The sequence below is a fragment of the Colossoma macropomum genome, unplaced genomic scaffold (assembly GCF_904425465.1).
Source record: "Colossoma macropomum unplaced genomic scaffold, Colossoma_macropomum, whole genome shotgun sequence".
NCBI lineage: Eukaryota > Metazoa > Chordata > Actinopteri > Characiformes > Serrasalmidae > Colossoma > Colossoma macropomum.
Window position 1 is genome coordinate 34,597,797 of NW_023494805.1, and position 8,217 is coordinate 34,606,013.

Below are 8,217 nucleotides of genomic sequence, written 5' to 3' on the forward strand. Positions count from 1 at the left end.
ATCATCAAATATATCAGCAATATATCAGTAAAAATACTGATATATCTGATGTAAATAAAATTGCTTTACAAACATGGCTATGGCAATTATGCTCAGAGATGTGAACAGAGAGGGGATGGGTTTATCTTCGTGGTGTTTGGCTCTCTCTGCTGGCTACTCGATGCACTGCTGGGTGTACATTTTCGGGACTTTTTGTTAGGGAACATAACTGTACCATATTCTGCTGGAATTGTCATTTTTTAAGTTGCATTGAATCCATACATCCTGTCTGACTCCAGGCTTTTATTTAACTTTTCTATTTAAAAGAGTTATGAAAAGATAAATTTGTACCTTTTCCCTGGGTATAATAGAGACCACTAGCTTCCTGTGGAGTTTTAAACAATGTGTCCACTCACTGTCCACTCTATTAGACACTCCTACATTGTTGGTCCACCTTGTAGATGTGAAGTCAGAGACAGTAGCTCATCTGCTGCTGCACAGTCTGAGTTGGTCATCCTCTAGTCCTTCACAGGACGCTGCCCACAAGATGCTTTTGGCTGCATATTCTTGGTTGGTTGACCATTCTCAGTCCAGCAGTGACACTGAGGTGTCTAAAAACTCCAGTAGCACTGCTGTGTCTGATCCACTCATACCAGCACAACATGCATTAACCATGAAATACATATTTTTCATGGTTACAAGGTGATAAGTCCCATTAGGTTAAATGGATTACAGTGCCTTTCCATTCATTTATGTAATTCCTGCTATATAATATGTATGTATGTATATGCATATTCATAAAATGTATTTTATTATAATTTTATTTGAATCTTTTAAAAAGTTTCCTACCTAGACTCTTGAATTACTTGCAGTTTTCCTTATGCTTTTATTTATGTAAAGCACTTTGAAATGCCTTTGAGTTTGAAATGTTCTCTTATACTGAAGAGCAGCCATCCTTAATTTCACTGTCTCTGCGGAAATTATTCAAGTATGACTCAGCACCACTGTAAAGAGTCACTACATTTCTTTAAATGAATCATTTCACATTGAACTACTCTGAATAATTTTGTTTACATCTCGCCAAAAAAATAGAAAAAAATTCCCCTTGAAATGGCAGGCGACAGTAAAAACATCCATAGGTCATAATATGGCAAACTGTCACTGATTTTAAAAGACATCAGGGCTACTGAATGAATGAGTTGAGGTGAGTCGATCTGAGAGCTTCAATTCAAATAGTATAAAAATATACATTAGAGAATCAGAATATCAGCCACCTAGTGGCCACAAAGTATACAATATTTATGTATTTTCATTAATTTGCTTTCTTTCTCTTTAGCATCCGGCTGGCTCTAAAGAGGTGAAGTGATGGGTTTAGCTCTTTGCTCTGCGGTCGAGCTGCTATTGATCTGATTGAGCGTGTGTAGGCTTGTGACTGTGCTGGTGTGGTGATGGTGAAAGCACCAGCTCTTCTGTGGTTTTAGAACTAAATGTCTTGGGCAGACACCTACTTAGCTTTTGTGTGTTTCTAAGGAAACGCCTATACAAACATCCTCAGTTAGGCCTTGACATTCCCAGGTGGGCCACACACATTCACCTTATTGACCCTGTTCTTGCCCTATACAGTCTGCCTGACCGTGACTCTGTACAGTGCATTAGAGAGCTCCACAAGCAGCTTAAATGCTTTATTCCTCTCACACAACCATACAATCCCTCCAATGTACTGTATGTGAAGTGCGATGATGATTATTATAACAGGTTATACACAGCAAAAACAAAAACAAAGCAATTCATGTTCATTCTAGTAAAGGTTAATTAATCTGGATTATATTTTCCAGATGTTTTATTTTGGAAGTACCCAAAACCACACCAAAGCTAGAAAGACACTTTATTGCTATTTTAATATTCACCCAGAGAAAACCTTTACAGGACTACAGGCGTCTTTTCTTTTTCCTTTCAAACTGTTAAAAAAGCAGCTTTCTCTCCCTCCAATAAACTACAGTGTGGAAAGAGCTTTAAACCATCAACATGACTAAACACAAGCAGTAATAAACTGACGCAATTGATTATTATTATTCACTCCCTTGGAGAACCATTTATCTGTTCATCTTTTTTTAAATTAATTCTTAAACTGATAATTTACCATCTCACAATGATCTCTTTGGGAAAAATATGTATTGCCAAATCATTTTTCCAAATGATTTACTTAGAAGTGTTTTTATTTTCTTTGAAATAATTAAATCAGTACATATAAATTCATTTTATCTATGTAACAGCTATTTGTGAAAAGTGATGCATTAATTTAATTTAAATGTGTACATCATAAAATATGTCACATCAACACAACTGTCTCTTTCAGTTTACTTAAATAAAGCAATAACTGTGTGACATAACATTTTATTTGTGTGGATATGATGTGCACATTTGAATCAAATAAAGTCAGTTTAATTCATTACTTTTTACAAATAATAAATATCCAAAACAGGATAGAAGCTTCTTCCAATTTAGCATTTGCTGAGAGGATTCCACTACATGTAGGCATGTACAGTTGAGTTCAGTTATGTTAACAAATGTATTGCAACGTTAGCAATGTTAGCTCTAATACTGTCACTGTTTCACTTCGCTAATCTACATCACATGACATATCACAACACTCAGAGCAAAAGAGAGATGCTGTGTCTGACAGGTTGCACAGACAAGGCATGCTGGGATGGTCCATGATTGTATAAGTGAGGTTAAATAAAGATTCTCTTAACATTAGAGGTCTTATGATGAAACCAGGCATCAGAGAATATTGTGCCAAAGATGTTTAGGTTACTTTCACTTTCCCAACAGCCCAAAGGTTTTCTGGTATCTATGGTGACTAAGCTTGTAATTGCGAGTGCATTGAAAGAGTATTCATGAAAACTACTGTCATCATATCTTCATTAGTATGATGTTGATTTTGTATTTGAGACCACAACTTCATGTCAGACCTTCTTTTTGAGCCTGTGCGTGTGAAATTAACATGTAAATGATTACTTCAGGCTCTTTGCAGGCACGTATGGACACCAAATTTTAGCATGTTTTTTTCAGTAATGCTACTACTTTTCAATTGAACAAAAAATGTTTACATAGTGCAGCTTTAGTTCACAAATACCTTTGACGTTACGCTCTTAAAACAGATGTGTTAAAAACAACACATGGTGTTTTGTATAAAAATATATGTTTGTGTTTGCACAAACATTTATTCATGGAATTCGCAACTGCCCATTGGCATTATGATTGTGTTTCAAGGCAACAGGAAAATATGTTGAAATCACTGTCTGTGCTAAGTGACCATATGCTACAAACACAGCAGATAGAGATTACACTGAAAAATGCTGAAGTATTTTTCACCAACATGCTTCTAAACTGGTTTGTATGAGGCGACAGGGGATTTGGCTGTGACTAACACGGAGAAAAAATGGAAAAAAAACAATTTCTTGACACTAAGCGTTGAAATAAACAACTAACACTCATCAAGATTTGAGTTTCTGCTGTAGATAATTTAAAAGGCTGTAAAGAGACAAGTGAAACAATGATTTCAGCCAGAAGAACGGAGGAGTTTAATAACGGCCCATGAAGTGGATGACAAATGTCTGATCTCCCCAAGGATCATGGGAAAAGAATAGAGGGAGGCAATAAATCCTGTAATCATGATGGTCCCAGAAGGATTTCTAGGTCTTTTTATGTGTTTGTGTTACAGATTCACAATAAAAGCTGGCATAAATGCTCAGTGATTAAATGTACATCTGCACCTCATCACGGCACTGCTATTCTCTCAGCACTGTGTGAGTGATGGATATGGAATAAATGGACTCAAACCACAAGAGACTGCATTCAATAAGATACAGAAAGAATGAGGGGGGAGGCATGTCAGCATGAGGATTTGATTGAACACTGTTCTCTGTGTCAGTCTAAATGAGACATGTAGAATTAAAACTGCTCAGGAGACAGGTGTCAAGCCATTTCATATTCTGTTTCACAGCTGAATCAATCTCCATGCATGTCTTCAGCTGCTTCCTACATGTCTGCAGGAGAAATCGTCCACATGGGCCTCAGTTTGAAAACACCTTGTCTGTCTTATGTCACTCAGAAAATGACTAGGACAGGTAGACATCGACTTTTCTGCTTAATTGTTTACTGTGGTGACATCATGTACTCTGTGTCATTGCTGTGCCTCTATGTCATGTCACCTTGTCTTTAACTACCACTCAAATAAATATCTGTTAAATGCAACTAAACTTTAAGGCTACACCATGTAAGATTTTGGGGATTTGGAGACCTCTCTGGTGGAAATGTGTAAGTGCACATAATGTGTGAAAGAACATATTGTGATGTCAGTGCTTCGGACCCCTTCCCTGGGGGTTTACATCTAATCCTGAAACTAAACCTAACCTTAAACGGTTCATATCCTAAATTTTTCTTGTATTTTGTCTTTTTTGCTTGAGATCCACTTAAAACATTTGTGTGGTTTTATGTATCAAAAACAGTCAGAATCCATTGTTATGTGATTATTTTCTAACCTCTCTTCACCCTAATCAAGATAATTAAGATAAATTAAGATAAGCTTCTTTAATTAAAGAGTCTGTTTGTGTTACTGTGCCTTTAAGACTGATATATAAATGAACTATTATGTTATATAATGCTGTATTAAGCCTCATTCAAAAAGCACTCAGAGCTGAAACACTCCTTATAACTTCAGCATGAATGGGTGGGGCTAAACTGCTGTAGGCTGAATTGATGGATATAAGCAAATGTGTTGGTTCTCATGACATCACAGAATCAATGAATTGAGAACAGGTTGTTTTTGCAGCTTAGTTTCCATATATGGACTGTATGTATTGGGGGAGCAAATTGTATGTTTAGAAAAAAAAATTCTCACTTGTAGCTCAGTGAAGCAAGCGGAGACATTCTGTCCAAAGTGCAGATTTGGAACTTTCAATCAATATCATATTTGTGCCTGTAAGTAAAAGAGGAAATATTTTATACTGACTTCAAATTGATCAACAGCCATTGTTGTTCATACAGTCTTGTTTTGAGGAAAGCAAAACAATTACATACATTGCTGCATGTTTTCATTTTGTCACATCGAAACAAACAGCAAAAAGTCAGAAGTGCAGACTTAAAGCTGTCCATACAGAACGTAATTGTAATGTTATGGTAATGCAATGTTTAACTCATAGTACAATCAAGTGTGTTATTTATTTACATTTGAATAGCACCTCACAATGACTGCTATAACTCTCAACTTCTAAAAATTTAAATAGAGAGATGTTTAGATCTTATCATTTTTCTCCATTTTGCTCCAAAACAGAACAAACACAACTGACAAAAGCCCCACTTTGGAAGTGATGCCATACTTCACACATTGTATCCCCCTTCTTGTGATGTCACTCAGACCTTTCAGCACTTTAAACCCTTTTTGGAGTTTCATTTGCCTTTTATTTAATAAAAAAGTGCTCCTCAACTCAAGGAAGATACTTAAAGGAGTCAACGTGCCGTCCTTTTTGAAGACAAAACAAGGAAATACTTTTTATAAAACACTGGCATTCATTTAAAGAAGGAACATGGCAGAAATATGTGAATCTATAAGCAGGCACTTGATTTCTCTTTAATAAAAACAACAGTACAGAGGAATCAAACATCATCACATTAACAATTAGCCCAGAGGCCTCACAAACTTTGTAAACGCGACCTCTCTGTCTCTCTCTCTCGTCCTCTCATTAACAAATCAGGAAAAACACAAGCTTATAAAAATCCTCAATCAATCAGAGTCAATAAGAGATTCGTCTCACACAGTGAGTGTCTGGAGTGATTTGGTGATGGGAATTTACTGTGTGCATATATGTGTGTGTGTGTGTGTGGTTTGTCAGATGTGAGCTCCTGTCAGGAGATGTCAGCAGACAGGTGGACATGACAACGTGATATCATTTATAATAAGCCCATAAACTTGCTGACAAAATGAGCGACAGGAGGCAAAATCTGACGGGCTGACTCACTCACGCTTTGATGGCTCTGTTTACAGCTTTCCTCAAAGGCTCAAATTTAGTTCAGTACAGACAAACCAAACCTATTTTTCCTTTTTCAAAAATGAGAACCTCTACGTGAGAACCAAAAAAACACTGTCTGAATAACACTGGTGGCAGAATGAATTTTGGCTGTAGTTTAAAGTCCACAATGAGGATGGGACAAAAGGCCATTTTTTGGACACTGACTGTAGGAATACATGCTGGTAAGGGCTTTTTAGAAGCATTTAATACCTTTTCATGAGCTAAATTGAATTGCACAGCAACGTGCATGGCAAGTAATACGTAGCAGTAGAGACTCTGGAGGTGTGGCCATACAGACAGCCAAGCGTGAAGGTTCATGGTAGGAATGCACCCTCCTAAAAAGAGACTTAAATGTTGTTATTGTCGTTGTTTTTTAGTCTAAAGGTACGTGTATGTGTTTATTAAGTTGTTTCATTGTAGTTAGTGTGGGTTGGTCTGAATTAAGTAATTGGACAGGGTTTATACAGTCCTCCAAAGAGCATTTAACCTACTGAATACTACTGGAATGTGGAGAGTATTTCAAGAAATTCAACAAAAAAGTTTCTACAATAAATCACCTCCTCCACTTTTAATAAAGAGCACTTCTCGTGGTGAAATCATGGCCTTTCGATGCCAGGCATGTTAAACCAGGGACCTTCTGGGCCGACGTGCTATAAAGATTAGTGTTTACCCTCATCTAATGCTCTGAATTTACTCCATGAAGGCCTTATTAATTTACTAATTGGCTGAATCAAGTGTGTTAAATCAGGCAGCGTGCTGAAGTCTGTAGTTTTTGGCCCACTGGAGTCTGACACATGATCTACGCTGACACTACAACATGGATGCTTCACTTTGACATGCACGCATGACTTGTATCATAGTCACTTAGCTCATAGTCACCCTATCTATACCCAATAACAGCTCTCACTTTTCCTTGCCCAGCCTTTACAGTTGTCAGTCTGTTTATCTACTGTCCTATATCTGCCATCTTCTAGCTCTTCATCACTGATCAGTTTCTCACCACAGGGCGACTGTCATTCATTTTACAAGAGATATTTTTGAGGAGATCAGATATGAGACAATCCATTTGTTTAGGAAAGGGGAAAGAAAGTGAAAGAAACAGGATCTTCCTAAAATGATGAAATGATAAAATGATTAAAAGATACAGAGAAAATGGGACTCTCAACAACTGTGCAAGACCTGGTAGACCACCAACACTGACACCATCACATAAACAGTGTTTAAAGCTTTCATCTTTGAGAGAGAGGAGAAAACAAAGGACTGTGAGAAGAAAACACAACAGGACTTAATGGATCAAAAAAGGGGAAAAAAGAAGGAAACAGGCCAATAAAAGAAGAAAAATTGCAAACAAACAAAGAAGCTACTGGTGTTCTCAAAACAATGGACTGACCACACCAGAGTCCAGACCTCAACATCACTGAATGTGTTTGGGATTACTTGGACAACCAACTTCTAACACTGAACTTTGGAGGCCAGTACTCTGTGCAGTCTTTAGCAGCCTGTCTCTGAATGTTGTAGTGATGGGGATGGAACTTACCAGCGTTCCTGTGGTTTGTGCATTTTTGTTAATTTCCTTTTATATTTAGTTTATTTCACATGAGTTTTTTTTTATTTTAACATGTTTTTTCTACCAAAATTTGTGTTTGGATGTATATTAAGTATTTTGCTATTCTGACCATAATAGAGCTTTCTGTTTCAGTTAACTAGTTCATCCTATAATGTTATCATTTAGAGATGTTTGGTTACTGACAGCTTTGTAGTCTTAATGACTGCTATAAGAGCAGTAACTACTGTAATGTGATGTTCAGTTCATGCTGTCGTATCATGATTGTCCTATAACCGCGTAATAGCATGCATGAATGTTCTATTATTTGCTATAACTTTGGAGGTGTGGAAAAATATTCCTGCAGATTCCTTTGAGGAACTGAATGCAAGTCCCCTGAAAAGAATGAGAGCTGTAATAAAGGGAAAGGGTAGACACAATAATTACTTAAAAAAATAATATTATATATAGTTAGTGAGGCTTCTGTGTAATTTTCTGTTAAATATATGAAAAGGAATAACTTGTGCTTCATTAACTTACTTCATTGTAATTCATATCAGTGTTTTGACTAGAAATGAAATAAATGAAGGGTGGTCTCTTCACAGCACTGTAACACCTCTAACA